We start from the raw sequence: 19390 nt of genomic DNA, 5'->3' as shown, positions 1-19390 counted from the left end.
CTACAAACATCTTTACCATCATTACCTGCATTGTAGCTATAAATCTGTTTTAGTCATTGTTGTTGTTGTTGTTGTTGTTGTTGCTTTGTTTGTCTCTGTCCGTCTCTTTCCTTCTGCATCTCCCTCTTTCCCACTTTCAAAGCCCAACACATTCTCAGCATGAGGCTGGTTCTGTTTGAGGTTTCTGTCTGTTTAAAGGGAGTTTTTTCTTGCCATAGTAACGTTTCCAAATGTTGCATAGTGCTGTGCTAATGGTGGGTCAAGTTGGGTCTTTGTCGATTATATAACAAAGAGTAAGCTCTACACCTGCTCTTTTGTCAAGTGTCTTTGGGAAATTGCACGTGATGAGTTGTCATACAAATAAAGATTCACTAATGGCATCCTGATCTGTCAAATCTACCTGAACTACAGTTAATATATTACTAATGCATATCAAAATCATTAATGTGCCTTGAGCACTAACTCTGCCATAGCTCAAATTATAATAGATATGTAGAGAGTGATTTCTGTATAAGTGTAGTTGTCCTGTGATTTTTACTGACAAATATGTGTGCATGGCCATATTACATGTTACAGTGGGTTTAGAAGTAGGATCAAAGCTAATGGACAAACACTGATACCTGCAGCTAACACCTGTGCAGATGCAATGTTACCGCTTATGATGCATTACATCTGATGTGCAATATTATCTTAAGGTAAGGAGAAATGCTATGTAATGCACTGACTACACTCAATTTACTTCTCTTATTTATTGACCTCTTGTTGTAACGTTTTATATCGACTATGGATGGGGCTTGTGAACGTTATTATTTTTGTTTCATTAGAGAAGCGCAGAAAATTAATACAAAATGTGCAACGAAAATAAAGAGATTGTTTTAGTGTGATTCTGAAACATGCACCAGGTGAAGTGTCACTCCTGAATCTGAAGGAAACTTTAGACTCTGTTAGTACTCTTACTGTCCCAGAATAAATACTCTTAATTCAACTTTGTGTTTGTTTGCATGACTAAGACATTTATGAGGCAACATGAATCAAGTTGTACAGCGTGTGCCTGGAGTTACACACACACGCACACATACACTCACACAGTTTAATTGGCTGGTTGGCTGCAGTGTGTCATGACCTTGCATTAGTTCATGCAAGTGTGTGTGAGGTTGCATTTTAAGACCAAGAAAGAGGGACATTTAATGTGCGCACACACTGTCACACACACAAACACACACAGTCAGAGGTGCAGCTGCAGATTCAGGGATTAAAATCCTCATCTAATCCTTCCTCACTTTCTTTTTTCTCTTCTTTTTTTTCCATTTTTCATCCCTTTCCCCGTTCCTTGTCATCTTTTCTTTTTCCTGCTTAGACTCCTCCTTCTCTTCCATCCTTTATTCTCCAAATTTCTCAGCTTATACATACACACTGACATCACTTCTCTCCTTTCCCTTTCCCTCCCCTTCAAATCTGACTTCCTCACCTCTTCCTTCCCTCCCTCCCTGTCCTCCTCCCTCCCATCGCGGCAGCATCTGTTCATAATGAAACACACAGTTGGACGTCGTCCTCGTTTAGCGCCTTCTCCACGCTACCTGCTCCAGAGGTTACCTCCTGCCGGGCACGTTTGTTAGACATCATCAGCACCTCCCTGCGACCTCTCCTTCCTCCCTCCCTCCCTCCCTCCCTCCCTCATCCTCCCTCCCGCTCCCTGCCACCTCCTCCTCCTCCTCCAGATGTCATTGATCTGGGAAGTGGGTCACAACAGTGCGGAATCAAAGCCAGGTTACACAGGGCTGCGAGGCAGATACTTAATGTAATTTTAGCGTGGGTTAATATTTAAGAAGGTAGAAGGTAAATGTGGCGGCTGACGTTTGGAGTGTTTGCAGGTTATAATCATAAATCCACAGCCAGCAGACCAAAAGGATGATGAAGGTGCAGAGGGTGGAGATCTGAGCCTGAACTCCTCGTCTCTGTAAATAGGACTGCAATTTGAAAGACTCAAATGGAGCAATTGGAGTATTTTCTATTTGAAGCTGCTTTGAAGTTTAAAAAAAAAACTGCGTCAGAGGCAACAGAATCACAGGAAAGGGCATTTCTACACCTTTATATATATCCACAAAAAACATATAATTTGATACGCACCAGATTTTCAAAGCAGTTGGCATTTTTCTTAAAACAAACTACAGCTGGATTATTAAAATATGTAGCAGAGGTGTGTACATAAATCATCTGAATTACCGGAAAATATCAAGTATAATCCTTATAGTCTCTGGTTCATATTAATACAAAATCACAAAACTTGATTTAAAAAATGTATTCAATTCAAAAACTGCCCAGATGAAAAGACTTTTGGAAAAGGTGTCTAAAATGCATTACTACTGGGGGACGGGTTTGAATATTCTCCTCAAATATATAGAGGTTCAATGAAGACTTGATTGAGCCAATTTCAAAAAAATGTTTTTTTTTTAAATATTGTCAGAAGGGCAGCGAACATTAAGGAAAACTCCCTAAAAAAAATTGGAGAAAACTGAATGTGGCTACAGATTATAATCAAGGTTTCAAGAGTTGATATGATACTTGTTATAATAACAGATACCTTGAGCTTGGAGGTTAATTCTCTATTTTAGGAAGACATGAAAGATAAAATATTCTAACCACAAGGTTGACTTACAGTCTTACTGAAAAGGGCAAGGGGAAGGTGGTTACAATTTTGAATTTAAAAAATAAATGAAAGGATGGTGAAGGTTAGAGGAAGATAATGGCTATGGTTGGTGCTGATGGCAATTAACCCTCCACTCTGCTCTAGCTGGCTTACTTAGTGGCCATCGGATATCACTGTGGTTCTACTGGACAACATGGACATGCTACGCACACATATCCACCCCTGTAATCTACAGATGTTCAAAACCCCAATTGGCTGACAAATCCTGGAGCATTCTACATACTGTAGATTGAAATGTAGTCCATTTTCATACAGGTAAAGTATCTGTTATTGTTTCTCTGATGCTTTGTGAAAATTTGAAACCTGATCCACTTCCCATCCTCAGCGTTTAAAGCTCCTTATCCTTTGCCAAGACTGTTTGGACTGGTAATAAGAAAAAAATATCTTTAGTGGATGGACTCTACAATTTGTGGTTGGGGGAAATGGCTAACACTGCATCTTAATAGACTGAGATGTGTATGCAAGATAGCATATGTGTGTTTGGTAAGAACTGGGACTATTTACTGCTCTCAACTCCAGCGAGGGGATAGGTCTTTGTCTGCTCTGAGGTCGTCCAATACGATTTGCACTAACCTGGAAGTTTAAACAAATGTCTTTTGGTAAGAACAAGCTTGCATATACTGAAAGGATTTTTCAATGAAAACAGTGAAAATGGGTGTTGATTTGTTACAGCAATGTATACACTTTTTTGTGTGGGTCCAGGGGGAGCTCATTTTTTTTTTTTTATACAAGTAAGGGGGAGCTTTAAGGAAAAAAAAGGAAGGGAACCACTCCTCTATAGCATCTTGTGGGAGTCCTTTGGGATTTACAAAAAGAGGTATTCTATTTTTAAGCTAATGGTCTGGTTTGCTTCTGTAGATTGATCACAAACAGACATTAGAAATAAATAAAAAAAGATTACAAAGGTATCTCTTTGAAAATCATTGTTTTAATGATAATTGTAAATAGTTATTATTGGCCTATTTATTGTGCTTGACTCCTGCCTTGACTCTGGTAATAACAACTGTAGTTATTATACTTGCTTCCTACATATTAACACAAACATGGATTTAAATAAACTGTTGCAAATACAGCCTGACCACCATTGCCACCCGATCTCAACCAAGTCAAACAGCATTTGGAAAATTAGAGCATAAGGACCAAAAATGGTTTTTGCATGCCCTCTCAACCCTTCTTCAGCTCCAAGTTGTTCATGGATTGAAGTGGCCCTTCAATCGGCGAACCAAATGGAGTTGTGGGAAAATAACTCCACAGCAGCATAAGATGTCAAACATTAAACACAATGAAAAGCTGACAGGGGAGCACATGCAAAGCAAGTCTGGGACTCAACCTGGATAACACTCAAACTGGATACTTAAAAGTTGTACCACTACTTTCATTTGGATTTAACATTGGCCTCAGAGATAAATCATGGGCAGCAGATGTCCATGACTGGTGATGTAAATATCTCCCTGAATGAACCACAGATGTCAGCACGGCTTATTGAGTTTCAGCAGCCTGATAAAATAAACCCTCCACTGAATAGAACCTCTTTCATTTTTCATTTTTTTACCTCTGTGATGGTTGTTTTTGTGTTTCTTAAAATTTAGAAGGAATACAGCACCTTGGGTTTGAAAAGTCAAGAAAGCTGCCCTTTCTGTTTACTACGGATAAACTGAATCAAAGAGGGGAAACAAACACCAGGGCTCTGCTCATAGAGAGAGAGGTTAGAAAGCATTAAGTCGATCAGCCTGTTCAAAGAGCCGGTTGAAAAAACACCAAAACCTCTTCAGCATTTGAACATCTGCGTTCTTCTGAGGACAAAGCTTCAAACAGACCACATCCAACTCCTGAACAAAAGGTTGCTGAACCTTTTACTCCTCTGATACGAGGGACTTGTATGTCAAAATCTGAAATTCACAAAAGAAAGTTCAAAGTGTAAGCACAGATCTTTAGGTGTTAAAATTATAAATAAGTATTGGCCTTTCCCTGAATGAAAAATTGTTTTCTAAGAAACACATCCACACTTCTGTTTTTCATTCTACTCTGAAAAGAAATTGAACAATATCTTAACACTATCCTACACTGCTCTAATAAACACTGAAAGTGATAAATATGTGTTCCTCCTTCAAGGACAACTTACAATTATATTTCTTTTCACTCGAGCTGCTTTGTATGCAGACAGTGGATGTTAGTGTTGTGCTTTGTCTTTGTTTTCTTGTGCAGATTAAAACCAAAGTTTTTGAATCTCAGCAGTGGAGATCAGAGGTCAGTAAGGAAGCTGCGATTCAGCACAAACTTCCCGAACAACTAGACAAGGACTGACACAGAAAAGTGCTCCATAGGGGGCACAAGCCAAATTAAAGGCATCTTGTTTGAGGTCTTATACTCGTCAAGTTAACCTCAGATTTAACCTGCTGGTTAACACAACCTTTTGTTTCCAAGACAGCTTCTACAAACTTCATTTAAACATGTCAGCTCAGATTAAAAAAACACAGATAAAAGACTTTCATTATCAATTAACATTAGAATCTTTTTTTCAAAGTTTTTGTTCATCTTCTTTTTGACCTTTAGTCTATAGTCTATATATATATATATATAGACTATAGACTATATATATATGACAAGCTGTTCAGGAAATTAATATATTGAATGAAACTGAATATATTGAATGAAGTCTGAATATATGGAATGAAACTTTGAATATATCGAATGGAAGGCCGCAGTGTTATTTCAGCTGACATATAGGGAATTTGTGTTATTTCAACTTACTGATATGTCAGCTGAAATAACACTGCGGCCTTCCATTCGATATATTCAAAGTTTCATTCGGTATATTAAAAGTTTCATTCCATATATTCAGACTTCATTCAATATATTCAAAATTTTCAATTCAAAAAACACTGCTCTGACTTCAGGGGCTGGATGTGGGGCAGCAATTGTGCTTTGATGAAGCCTTGCTGAAGAGAAAAAAAACCCCTCAGGCGAGATGTAAAGTTTTGGAAATCTTGCCACCTGCCTCCCACCGGGGCATTAGGCTTGATCAACTGATTTAATACCCGATCACACTCTGAATTATGAGACTGGAGGCAGCAGGGGGAATGGAGAGCTTAATTAAATCCAACACTGATGAGAAAGAAACAAATAATTACATCTCAACTGGACAGATTTGAGTGAAGTACATTCCTAAGACAAGTTTCGTTGTGTTGCGATGCTCTAAAAGGCAAAAAAAAAAAAAAAAACAACAACATGGATCTAATGTAGACATGCCTCAAACAAAGACAGAACTAATCTGTTTAGGGAACTAATCTACTATAAAAAAAACACAAACTTTTCTCATCTTTAATCCAATTTCAATGGAGATCTAAAGAGAGAATTTGGCATAAACCCAATGATATAGTAGGACATCTACGGCATAGAGAGTTAAACAAACCTTTAATGTTCAAATGTTCAGTCAATGTGGAGGTCGTCTCCAAGTCAGACTTACTGTCAAATAAAACATGTTTTATTAAAGGGAAGTTCAGTGAATAGCAAATGAAAATATATAGATGCGTGTACTAGTCATGTTTCATGTCAGACAGCATGAATTTCACCTGATGTGATTGAATTGGTGACTCTCCCTGCAACCAAATTTACCTACGGGTACAAATAAAGTAACCTGAACCTTGTAAGTTTGTTTTGGGCATGCCACACTAAAGCCTTTTTCATTTCCTGTCGACCAGGAGACCACTTATTGGGGTCCAATATACTATTATATATGTATTATGAATTGGCGCTATACAAATACAGGTTGAATGAATGACGCTGAGTATGAAATGTTGTTGTTGATGATGAGGATCACATGTTATTTACCCTAAACTATGATCTTTTCCTCAACTAACAAGGTAGTTTGGGTGCCTTAAGATAATAAAAAAGCGGCTGCAGTTTGGTTATGTTTAGAATCAAAGACACTTGGTGAGGTGACTATTCGGCATAAGCTCAGTCAGGGTGGCAGAAGCTCAGTTAGTAAAGATTTGGGTTGGGAATCTGAGGTTCCATTTACTGATGATTGGGATGCATTAGTTAAAAAAAAATGTGTTGGATGACCCAAATAAAAACAGAGCAGTTTGTTTCAGGGCGGGAACACAGTGTTCTAACACAGAGTTACAATTGTAGAACGTAATGCATAATGATTGAGCAGCTGAAGTGACAAATGATAAACTTGACTGTCAGATGAATGCACTGTGCTGGTGGGTGCCATTTGTGTTTTGCATTGAATCTTCAAGGCAAGGGAGTCGAGACGTGGTGAGGTTTCATGCATTATGAATTCTGGATGCTGTTTGTTGTGATCGTCTTAAATTCTGAACGTGATCCTGCTATTAAAGCTGGTTAACAACAGCAATCTCAACGGAGGCTGCTGTATCTATAAAAGCAAACGGCTCAAAGTGAAATGCTCAGAATTTTCAGTCAGTCTTCGAGTGTGCCTGAGGCTTTCTCAGGACTTCAGATGGAGAGGAAAGTGACATAAAGACCCCCTTTAACACAACCTCGACACAACCAGGCTGAGGAGCTCTGCAGCAGCCGTCACATTCTCCAGACGCTGGGTCTCCAGCAGCTGCACACAATAGAGAATGTAAAAAAAGGATGAGAGGCCTCTGTGGCATTTCTACCTGCATCAAAGTGTTGTCTGGCTGCATAAAAGAGCAATTTCATAGCTTAGTAAAGTGGCAGTGTGTCTCGACACCCTTCTCTGTCTGTCAGGCCAGTGATAGTGTAATGGTGGCTGTCCAGTAGCTCGCTCTATTCACAGCCCAGGGCTTCCTTTTCACACCGTCAACAATAGACTGAACACAGTGCAACGTGTTGGGTGTGCTGTTTGACCGTTGACTGTTTGAGTGGATTGTCCTCTAGCCCTTTTGTCCAGCACAGGATGTACTGTGCTGTTGCGAGGTAGTTTAGTAAGTGGTTAAATGTATAAAGTACACATGTTCTCCCCAAGTAGCCAGTAAAACACTAAAATCAGCTTTAAGGGACTTAAATGTACAAAATGTGTCAATTTTAACTTTCAAAATGTACAAATACGTGGAAGACAACCAAATCAGTAGAGCAAACCAAAGGACCCATAGGGACGATTTTTCACACCGTTGAATAGGAACCAATGGAGAATTTCCTTGTTTTGGGCCTTTGTGGATGGCAGCCAATGGACCCTTTTTTTAGTAGAGAAACACTTGAGTTTGGTTTGGTTAACTCACAGAGTCCACAGTATTCGTGTGCACAGCATGCGTCTGACCAAATTTTCCTTGAGTAGTCTGTGAGATTTGCAGTTTAAGAAATGTTTTTGTTTTACAGGAGCAATTCTCTGGATTTCACTTCACTTTTCTGCCAAATATAGTGTATTTTGACCTCATTTTGACTTTCCATCACAGAGATTCAGTGTCAGAACTGGGCCAGCTATATTAGATTCTTTAAATTTAACTCTGCTCTGACTGACTGACTGACTCATCAGATATCCGCTTTAAGCCTCTCCTGATACCATCTATACAGTCTGCCTGCCTACACCACTTCATCAGTTACCATTGACTTATTGCCTGCATTAGATAACATTGTCAGTAGTCAGCTGTATTGCCGTTTTTATTGGGTTCGGGCTTGCTTGTTGTGCTGTTTTACGTAGCTCATCCTTTGAATTTATGTCGTTTTTTATGTGCTGCTGTTGAGCAGATTTAGTGAGGAAGCGGCTGAGGAGAGCGCCTCAGATGTGACAGCTGAGAAAAAAAACTGCTCAGACTGACAGAGAGACTCCATTTTGGAGAATTAAATCAGTTAAATGGCTGTGGGAGAGCGGAGAGGAAAGCATGGAAGTGTTCGCCGGGCTGAAGAGCTCTCAGGAAAATGCCTCCGTTTCTCTTGCCAAGGCTGAATCTTTTTCTCTCTCTTTGCTTTATTGGTGAAGCTCTGACCCGTTGCTCTCTCTTTCTAATTTTTCAAAGTCGATTTTCTCTCTTAAGTGTTCTGCTCGCTCTCTTTTCTCTGCTTTTTCTTCCCGACGGCTCCTTTTTTATTTTTGGTCAAATCATTTTCAGCTCTTTTGTTCCCATTTTGACTTTTATCTCCCTTTTCTCTATCACTGTACGGCAGACACAATGGGACAAAATTGGACCAACATTTAAAGGTTCTCTCTAGATCCTGCAGTGTAAAGACACTGGAGTCATCACTGGAGCCCATTAGAGGAGATTTAACATACACTATGAAGTCACATTGATCTCATTCTCTTTATTCTCAATCACACGGAGAGTGGGAGTTTGTTATAACTGCTCCCCGCTGTGTGCGCGTTGAAGTTAGTCGGAGATATTTGACCTAAAACACTCAACCAGTGAGGGTCAGAGACATGGAAGAAAGAAACGCTCATGCTGGCATCGCATCCTAGAAAATAACTCTGAACCAATCATGCAACAAACTATTCTATCAAAGCTCTGAGCTAGACCAAAGTAAGGCGATAGTGTGGTAGTAGTAGCTGTAGTTCAAGTAGTTATAGCAGATCAAGATTATAAACAGATTGTTAAACAGGTAGTAACAATAGTATGAATGGCAGTTGCAGAAATAGAGGTAGTTGAATATGTAATCTAAAGAATATAAAATAGTATGACTAGAAGCAGTGATGGCAGCCAGGTTGTGGCAGCGTTTGCATTAAAGGGGATAAAAGGGTAAAACATGACAAAAAAACTACACACACTATGGAGGTTATGGCGACCTCTCCCGTGAAATATAAAGGACTACAACAAACAAATAGTTGTGATATGAAAAGTAGTAATTGAACGGATAAGTGGTAATCTAAAGATGTATCCAAGATGGTGCCACAAACTAGCAAATTGGCTTTTCAGATGCATACAGGAAAGGTAGAGATGTGTACTTGTAACCTAATAATTAGTATTGTCATCGGTATCTTCAGTATCAGTAAAAATATTCATCGTCATGAACACTGCTTCTTCTGACTGACCCTTCTCATTCATCTCCAGCCTCAGTGTCGTTTTAGCTGGAACAGGAAATAGGAGGTTCATTGAACATCTTCCTCTCAAGTGTGACCATGACTACAATATACCATTCCTCTCCCACACGCTCCTACCATAACACACACACACACACACACACACACACACACACACACACACAGATCGCCATTTACTGCCTGTTGATGCTCACTGAAGCTGAGCCTCAGACTAAAGTGAAGTCAGACAATAAGCCGAGCGGTGCGGCACATTGTGACCTTGCTGTCGCCATTCACCCACAGAGTCGGGGGCGGGGCTGAAAATGACCCGAAGGTGGCGTTGTGGCTCAGACCATCGCTTTGTTTGTCTTTCCTCTCTGATTCCCTAACACACACAGCACAGTTTTTCTCTGATCTTTTCGAGCTTTTTCGAGTTCAACTGTCTCGCCCTCTGATTTGGCAAAAACAGAGTCTTTTTGTATCTTTAAAACATAAAGTAAAAGAGATAAGTCTTTTGGAGGGCTGCTTTGGCAGAGGTCGCCTTGCCAACCTGTGCCAGCCCAATCCTTTTAACGAGACCGCCTCTGTTGTTTAAAGAAGAGATCCTGCTGTTTGTGTGTTGTCTGGTTAGCGCGGTGACTCATGCTTTGCATTGAACTCTTGAGAATCCTGAGAAACAGTGATTGACTCAGAGCACAATGGCTCCAGTCTTATTGATCAACGCTGAGTTCATGCAGCCGGCGCAGCATCACAAATATTTGGTTATAATGTCAGACGACAGGTTAAAGGAGGGCGACATCATCGATTTGTTTTTTATAACACTGAAAAAGGCAGCTGAGAAAAAAAGTCTGGCATTTACTTCGGGAAAACTATTTTATGTTGAATGATTCTGCAGTCCTCCAGTTCTCCTGAACTTTATGAAGTATTAATTTCCAGTGATTTACAAAAACACGAAGTGTGACTCACAAACAAGGGAGTTGCTGGTCTACGTCTGCCTGGATCAGTTATGATACCAATCTGAGCGTTTCAGTGGCAAAATCAAGCAATTTGTTTGGACCCCAACTATGTTAAAAACTGTAGGGCCTAGGTTTGAAAAGAATTTTTATTTATATTTTATTTTATTTTATTTTTCAAATCCAGGATCCAAAACAGAACCATACAACATCTGTTTCTTATTTCCACCAAATGTCACTGAAAGCTCAAGAGAAAATTAGCTTTTTGGAGGTAAAATGTCCAGTGAAAATGACTTTTTCTCTGAGAAGAGGAAACAGTGATAATGCCTGACACACAGACCTGTGTATTTGACAACACTGCAGTGGCACTCAGAGACCTTCAGTGGGCGCCAAACACACCAAACAAAGTTCCTACATAATGATGTCTAAAACAAATAGTCATATTAGACATACTGGTAGCTTTTTTCCCCAACAGTGTGTATTGTTAATATTGGGACATCCCCCCCCTCACATGGAAACTCAGGCTTAGTCCTCTACTGTGTAACTGACAGAGGGATCAGAATGAGCGAAACAGGTTGAAAGTTGAAATACATTCGTTTAAAAAAGGAAAAAGAAGACGAGTGGAGGAGCAGCAAATATAATGTAATCTCAACGTACAGTACGTTTGTATGCAGGGCCTGCGGTGCTCACATCAAACAGGAGTCACTGATCTCTATGACTGTGGGAGTGTGTTTGTGTGAATGTGAGTGCTGGACATGTTTCGTGCTCTAATGAGCTCTGTATGGACATTAGCATGAGACTGTGAGCGCCGAAACGACGCGTCCAAACAAACTCAGCGGTCGGTCGAGTGAGCCCACAATTAGGTCAACCACAGAGAAGAAAATAGCTGCTGTGTCGCTGCTGAATTTGTTTCAATTCCAGATAGAGTTGAGCCACTTCACACACACACACACACACACACACACACACACACACACCTACACACACACACACACACACACACACAGAGTGACATGCACAAACGAAAGAGAGAACCTGCATAACAGAATAATATGGCAGCTTCAGATGCTCTAATGACAGTGATGAATAGCGAAGGTTGCAGCTGCCGCCAACAAGGAACAAGCTTTATTCTTTCTTCCTTCTCTCGATGGATTTTTTTTACTGGGAGAGGGCACAATTACACACACACACACACACCCACACACACACACACACACACACACACACACACACACACACACACACACACAAGCACACACAGAGATACCTCTCACAGAAACACAAATGTTTCACAAGTTCGAGAAAACTGCAGATTCAAACGTACAAACAGATCAGAAAATTGAGAGCTAACGAGAGGTCGCCTGACTAATCAATCTGTCGTTATAGCAACCTGCGATCTCGGTGTGTGTGTCGCCCCACGTGAGGGACGATCCGATTGGTTCTGATGAAGACAAATCAAGTCGGACCAGACCAATCGCTGCCAGAACAAACTGCAAATAGGAAATTGACTTCCTGTCAGAACGGTGAGATATCAGAGGAAACAACTCCGCACACGTGCAAACACACACACACACACACACACAAACACACAAAATCACAGTCTACTCACACATAAGCGCCAAAGACAAGCTACACAAACATGAATCTGAACATACACCAATAGATATATATCTGTACGCACATAAAACCAAGCAAACACACACCACAAGCACACACATACACACACTCGTTGTATTTCCTTGTGATGTTCTCAGGTGACTCATGACTTCCTTTCCTAGAGGAATGTCACTGCACACACACTCATACATAGCACAAATACAACACACACACACACACACACACACACACACACACACATAAAACACACACGAGGCTGTCAGTTCTAAATAAGAGTTGTTGTTCCTGAACACGGAGCAGCACTTCTCCTATTTCTTTTATATCCACGATGGGTGAAAACAAAACACAGAGCAGGAAGGAAAGAGCGCTCTGTATTTCTAAACAGGTTGTTCTTTTAACAAAGGAAGAATAGCATTAAGCACCTACAGTTTCCATACGGTGTTGGCATGTTGACTTATAAGAGTCAGATTTAGCAGGAGATGGTGAGTTAATCAGAATAGAACCAAGAATGGACTTTGGATCAGTAATGTATTTAAAGTCAACAAAACAGACAGCTTCAATGAATAAAATGAGGCGGATGGGGTTGTAGAAAAAACAATTCAAAAACTACCAGTGTCGTCAAACTAGCAGATTTTGACCTATGTCAATCTACAACCTAGTAATAACCAAATAATTCTTGCCAATATTGTCATTTACCGCTGCTTTGGTGTTATTTATCTTTAGTCCATTTAATAGTGACCTACTGCAAAATGATATATCAGCAGGTGTGTGCAAGTGTGTCTGCAGCACTATTGTGCATATTTTTCCATGATTTTAGCAATGTGTGCTATGCTGCTTCACAATGACTCGGGCAGATGGTACAAAGCAAACAGGAAAATCATTTCAGTAGATGACAGTTTGACGGTAACATTTTGGTCTCATTTTTGAAGAAAATATTATATTTCTTATAATAATATAAGAAAATATATAAAATATAATAATAAATATACATATATAAAAAAATAATATATTTTTTTTATATAAAAAAATATAACAAATTAGCACAATTTTTATTTTTCCTTTGTTTTCTTTTTTTCACGACTGTAACTCTCTGCCTGAGTCCATCTCAAAGCACAATCCAAAAATATAGTTTGATTCTTGTTAGTGCTCACTGTCCTATAGGATCACTAAGTGGTCTGGTACGTGCTTGTTTTACAAATCTTTAGATAAACCAATGCCGTTTTTAGCATTGTGTTCAAAACAATGTATTTAGGGATCCTTTGGAAATGATGGAGTACCTCAAAACTACGACTGACAGCTTTGTTTTGCCTCCCAGAACACGGGAGTTGTTGTAATGCAGATTTGATCATGTCATACGTTTGTGTGACTTCAGTGTTTTACATGATTAGATTGTACTTAACCCAATATTTGCGGAGCACACAACAACAACAAACTAGCTGACAGGAACGAGGCAGCTGTTGACCCGCTTTAAAGTCTGAACAAATCTTACAAAATATAAGAGCAGCTGATGAGGGAGAGAGAGAGAGGAAGAGAGAGAGAGAGAGAGGAAGAGAGGAGGTACATCTGGAGAAACAGCTGGTGGTGTGGGAGAGAGAGACACCAATGTCAGCGAGGCTCAACCACATTCTGTACAGCTAATGAGTTTAACGAGCTTCTTCTATGAACAACCAATTAACAGCAACTAGAGAGTCACGAGGAAGGAAGGAAGGAAGAAAAGAAGGGGAAAAAAAGATAAGGAGGAAAGGAAAAAAGGAGGAGAAGGCGTTTAAGAAGGTGAGTAAATGAGGATAGAGGAAATGAAAGGATAGAGGAGATGAGTGAAGGAAAAAAGGTTGTTGAGTTGTGACTTTGTCGTCCTCTGGGGGAGGAAACATTGTTCTGCTGCAGGGGAGGTGACCATGACATCAGGGACTGTGTGTGTGTGTGTGTGGGGGTGAGTGTGTGTGTGTGTGTGTGTGTGTGTGTCATTGAGTGAGTGTGTATGCTGCCCCTGGCTCTGTCCTTGTCTCCCTCAATGACCTCTGACCTTTGACTTCCGGTCCTCAGTGATGCTGCAGCATGACGGATGTTCCTGCTGCTAACCAACACTGACATTGCAGAGAGTGCGCGCGCACACACACACACACACACACACACACACACACACACACACACACACACACACACACTGACGCTCGTGAGTGTAGTCAGGTGAGTGTGCTAACTTCCCTTTTATATGATATAGCAGTCGTACAGTGAGCACAGCTACATTGTAAGGTAGTAAAATATGCACAGTGCAACATAATTCTGGATTGTTTTCGGCACATTTATATGGATTAAAACAATCATTATCTTTGCAGGATTGTCGAAGTTTGAAATAATAATTAATTTTTCAAAATCGCAGTTCTCCTCTCTGCAGACGATAAACATCTTGGATTTTTACTTACATTTTTGTTTAGATATGGATCAACATTATAGATAGTCTTTAAGAAAAAAACAAATTGTGTTATAGCAGATCTGAATGTCTTACAAAATGAACAACACTATACATCACCAGTTTGCATGGCTGTGTGTGTGTGTGTGTGTGTGTGTGTGTGTTTGTGTTTGTGTGTGTACGTGTTGGTACAGTGTCATTTTCAGGGTCAGCAGCCAAATCTCTAACATATGGTCTGATCCAGGATGAGCCCAGCGCCTCCTGCTGGCAGATGGGCTGCGAGATGCAAAACCAAAAAAAACTGGAATAAACACTCCCTTCTTTTTCTTCCCTTATTGTCTCTGACACCCCCCCAACACACACACACACACACACACACACACACACACACACACACACACACACACACACACTATTCTTCTTTTTTCTCTCCTGCTTCCTCCTCCCCCATCATCACAGTTATCAATTTCCTTCCTTCTCGTCTCCTCCTACCTCCTCCAACTACATTGCCTCTTCTTCTTCCCTCCACCTGTTTCTCCCTCTCCATCATGATTATCCACTTTTCCTCTCCCCATCCTTTGATTACCTCCTTCCCTTTCTCCCTCCTTCTTGAACTCTCCTTTTTCGTCTCTTGTTTCTCCCCTTTTTCCTCTTGATCATTTTTTCATCCTCCTTTTCATTATTGTTTTACACACCTTTCTCCTGCAACATCTTCTTTTGGACCTCCCTCTTCTCCTCCTCTTACACTTTCACCTTCCTTTCAATAACTCCTCGACTCCTTTTCTTGGTCTATTCTTTACCTCTCATTTTCTCCTTGTCTTGTCTCCTCCTCCACTCTCTCCTTTTTGCTCTCCCCTACTTTCAAAATGTCCGTACCTTCTCCTTAATTCCATTCTCCTTTTCCTACATCCCTTCCATTTTTTTTTTGTTTTCATTATTATTTACCACCTTCTTTTCATGCCCCACTGACTCTCTTCTGTTTGTTACTCCTCCAACCTCTCTTTCCCTCTCCCTTGTCTCCTCGGAGACCTCCTGTCCTGCCTCCTGAAGCTCTCTGCTGGTTCGAGGGATTTTCTGGATTCGAGGCCATGAAAGCGGCGGCCTTGGTCTGGAGAGCTCACTGAGCGCGCTCAGAATCACCAAACACTGCTCGGCTGTTGTGGATGTGTTGAATTGTTAACATGTTGGGTCTGCTGTCTGACTACCAGAGTCTTCATGTCGGTCAGAAGTCAAGAACAGGACGTGAACTCTGCTGGGACCCTTCCTCTGTTTATCACTCCTAAACGCAACAACAGCACTGAAGAAAACATTACGTGGCCTAAATGTCGGCAGAGCGAAGGCTGTTATAGCTGCACATTAATGCCCTCGGGGTGCGTCCACATACTTCTGTCTTAGTCTGGTCTCTGCTGCAGAGTTAAACAGGTTTCAATGATCCTGCTGCTGCTGCTGCTGCTGCTGAGGGTCTCTGCTCCCATCGATTTCTTGCTTTTTATATCCTAAATTCTCTAAACCTCTGTGGCACCAAACTGAAGTCACTACAACAATATGAGCATGCTCAAAACAGATGAATGAGCTACATAAAAATATGTAGTGTCCCAAATACAATTAAACAAACATCTAAAGGTAATACTGATCATTTATAACTTGGGTCCTGTATTACATACCTTGGGCTCTAAATGAATAGGCAAACAAGTCTTTGGCAAGTGGACTGACCTCTTCTCCCCTTTGCAAATATGTTCCTGCTGTTAGAAGGTGGTTTTGTGGTCCTCCTAAGGTGACATTAATCTATATCTCATCTTTGTTTTTTAATTAAATACAGCTGATACATTGCTCTCTTCAAAGCCACCAAACTCCATTGACAAATATAGAGTTGATTGTCTACTGCTGCCTCATCTAGTCTGTTTATTTTGTTACTGTACGTTACCCAAATATTTCATTTTGTCTAAGCTAAGAAAACGAAGGCACAAAAACAAATTACTTGATCACGGCTGCAGTAGGCACTCCTGTGTTCTCGGAGGTAAAATGACTATTTTTGTCAATGGAGTCTGGTGGCTGTACAGGGAGCTCTGAAGTGCTGTTACAGGTTTTAAAAAAAGCATCTTACTCTTTAACAAAAAGGTCCATCTCTGTAGGGATCCTATTAGGGTTTGTACCTTTTTATTTTAGTAAAGGTTATTTAGACTCCCATTTATGCAAATGAATAGCCCAGGTAGGCCACTTTAAAACCCTCACGATGTTTCATTTTTCAGCAGTATTGTCAAGATGTGAGCAGCTCCTCCACTTCTGTCACAAACTAATCAGTAATATCGCTTATAGAAGATTTAAACTTAACGTCAACGGACCACTGGAGACACATTTAAAAACAACAAAAGTCAAAGAAAAGAGGCTGCCTTTATGATTCCAGTAAAGCCTACATATCCTTCACTGTGTCCTAACAGCATGCAAGCGTGTTGCATCATGCACAATCACACACTCACTGTCCACACTGCATCCGTTAAATATATCATTCTCTGCTCTGTGAATTTCAGTGCTTTTTCTATTGAAGGTGGACAAAGTGTCGTGGTGCTTTGTATTGACGAGCTGTTGATTCAAATGACACCACTCAAATGCTCCACTATCTCCACTTTGTAAAACGGGCTAACAAGCGCTGCTAAGTGAGAAAAGTGAGTGCCAGAGCCTTGTAGAACCTCCTCCTCTCTCGTTCCTTGTCAGTCTATGCGAGGAAAAAAACAGCGTGTTGCCCGCTGGCAGTTAGGAGCCTCCGCTCAGAAACAATAGAATCAAGCTGATTTTGTCTCTGGCACTCGCTTGAGTGCTGTTAGGACAGTCTGTTAAACATCATTCTTACAAACACACTTCAAATCTTGCAATCTTAAAACCTGAACTAGAAAACTTGGCAAAAAAAAAAAGCTGTATTGCAGCCTGAACTTGATGTTGTGATGACCCTTAGGTCAGCGCTTTCTGCTCATGCACGCTGTGTACATGTTGAGCTGAAACTGCTGGGATGGTTTGTGGTTTTTGTATCATGTTGCCAAACATCCTGCTTTCGCTTGTCGTGGGCGCTAAACACATCGTAATGTCCCTGCTGTAGGCCGAGACTATTAAGCTTGATTGTCTTTCAATTCATTGTTTTGTAGTCAATAAAAAAAAGAATAATGCATTGTCTCGGGTTGTCAGAGCTCACAGTGATTTTCAGTTTTGTCGTAAATCATCAGTTATAATGATACACAACACAAGGAAGCAGTGTTTCCTCACATGTGAGAGTTAAAAGCAGAGATGTTTTTTTTTTTGGGGCTCTGTGTCTTTAAGCCATTAATCAGCGGCTGTCTGAGTGACAGCTCAGCTCTATATTTAAAGCATGCCCTCCATCAGGGGCTCAGAGCGATTGTTAAGCACGAAAGCAAAACTGATCGGAAACCTTGTCAAGCGTCCAGACCGGAGCAGCTCGGCCTGATTTACCTGCCCTCCCCACCCCCACCCCCAAACCCTTCCTCCTCTCTCCCTCTTCACCCACGTTAATGAAAGACATGTGGTGGAGGCATAATGCCATTGTCCGTCAAATCTGCTTAGTGATCAGGCGGAGCGGCAGGGATCTGGCTGTTGTTGTGTGGGTGGACGGGCAGATCATCCGCGGCGGATGACGGCTTAATCCAATCACAGAGAGCGGATCACAGGAAGCCGATCCACCGCGTAGCTGCCAAGGTCGGCAACAGGACCTGGATCAGCCTGTGTGTGCGTCTCTGTGTGCGTGTGTGTGTGTGTGTGTCACTGTTTTCTGCTGCAGGACGTCTCATCTGCAGGCCTCCTTGTGCCTCTTTATGGTCGACTGTGATGATGACAGAAACGGCTCATAAGCATTTCACACTGAAGCAAACGTCCATTAAAAGGACAATTACAGCATTCCGCTTTCCGTTTAGTACATCTCCCCTTCGCTTTAATGTTATTTCTGACAGTCCCTGCATGCTCGCAGCGTGATTAAAAGATATTTTTTGAAAGCTGTTTGGCTGTGCCTCGCTTGCTTTTCAGTCCAACTCAGCGGAGAATTCATCTGAATGTTTCTTATCCAGTCAGTTAAAGAATTAAAGAATCAACCCCTGGCTGTGGAGGAAGGAAGATGTCAGGATGGAAAACTTGCTCGTATCGAGAAACATAAATACCCAACAATGTGATTAGAAATGAAATAAACTGCTGTACTGCAGAAAAAGACAGGGAGGGGGATCATGCCTTGACGGGTACTGATCAATTTCATGATAATTTGATTAGTTGTAGTCTCCATATAACACGACTTACACCCATTTCCCCAATCATTCCTTCATACTTTTTTTCAATTGACGTTGGTGATTGGTTTGTTTTTGTGGAAACCAGTGTACATTTCCATCAAATGTATCAGCACTCACACATGCCTGCGAGCGCGGCAACGCCACTGCAGAACTCACACATGTATTTCCAAAATTATAAAAAGTACAAGCGTGCAGAAGAGCTCCTTTACACAGATCATCCATCACAGGGAACATCTCGTCTGGTGTTGTCAAACTGACAATACTGTCACATGATAATGCAGATAGAAGAGCAGATTAATGCGCAACTTTGCTGAAAATGTTTGAATATTTTACTTTAGCAGAGTTCCATTTAAAATTCGCTGTTTTTGACGGACTTCAGGGAGCGCCCAATGCGACTCTGTGGAGCAGCAAGGGTGGTAATATTCTTCATTTGTTGACTGGGATCAATCGAAACTTCAAAAGAGCAGAACAAACTGCACG

At 40.9% G+C, this 19390-nt stretch overlaps 1 protein-coding gene across 3 annotated transcripts in view; it reads right to left on the bottom strand.

Moving 5' to 3' along the window:
- Positions 1-19390, bottom strand: part of LOC109998383 (protocadherin-1) — a 201237-nt gene that overhangs the window by 55469 nt on the left and 126378 nt on the right. The window lies entirely within an intron of this gene.

The sequence above is a fragment of the Labrus bergylta genome, chromosome 9 (genome assembly GCF_963930695.1).
Source record: "Labrus bergylta chromosome 9, fLabBer1.1, whole genome shotgun sequence".
NCBI lineage: Eukaryota > Metazoa > Chordata > Actinopteri > Labriformes > Labridae > Labrus > Labrus bergylta.
This window is presented reverse-complemented; position numbering and strand designations above follow the sequence as displayed.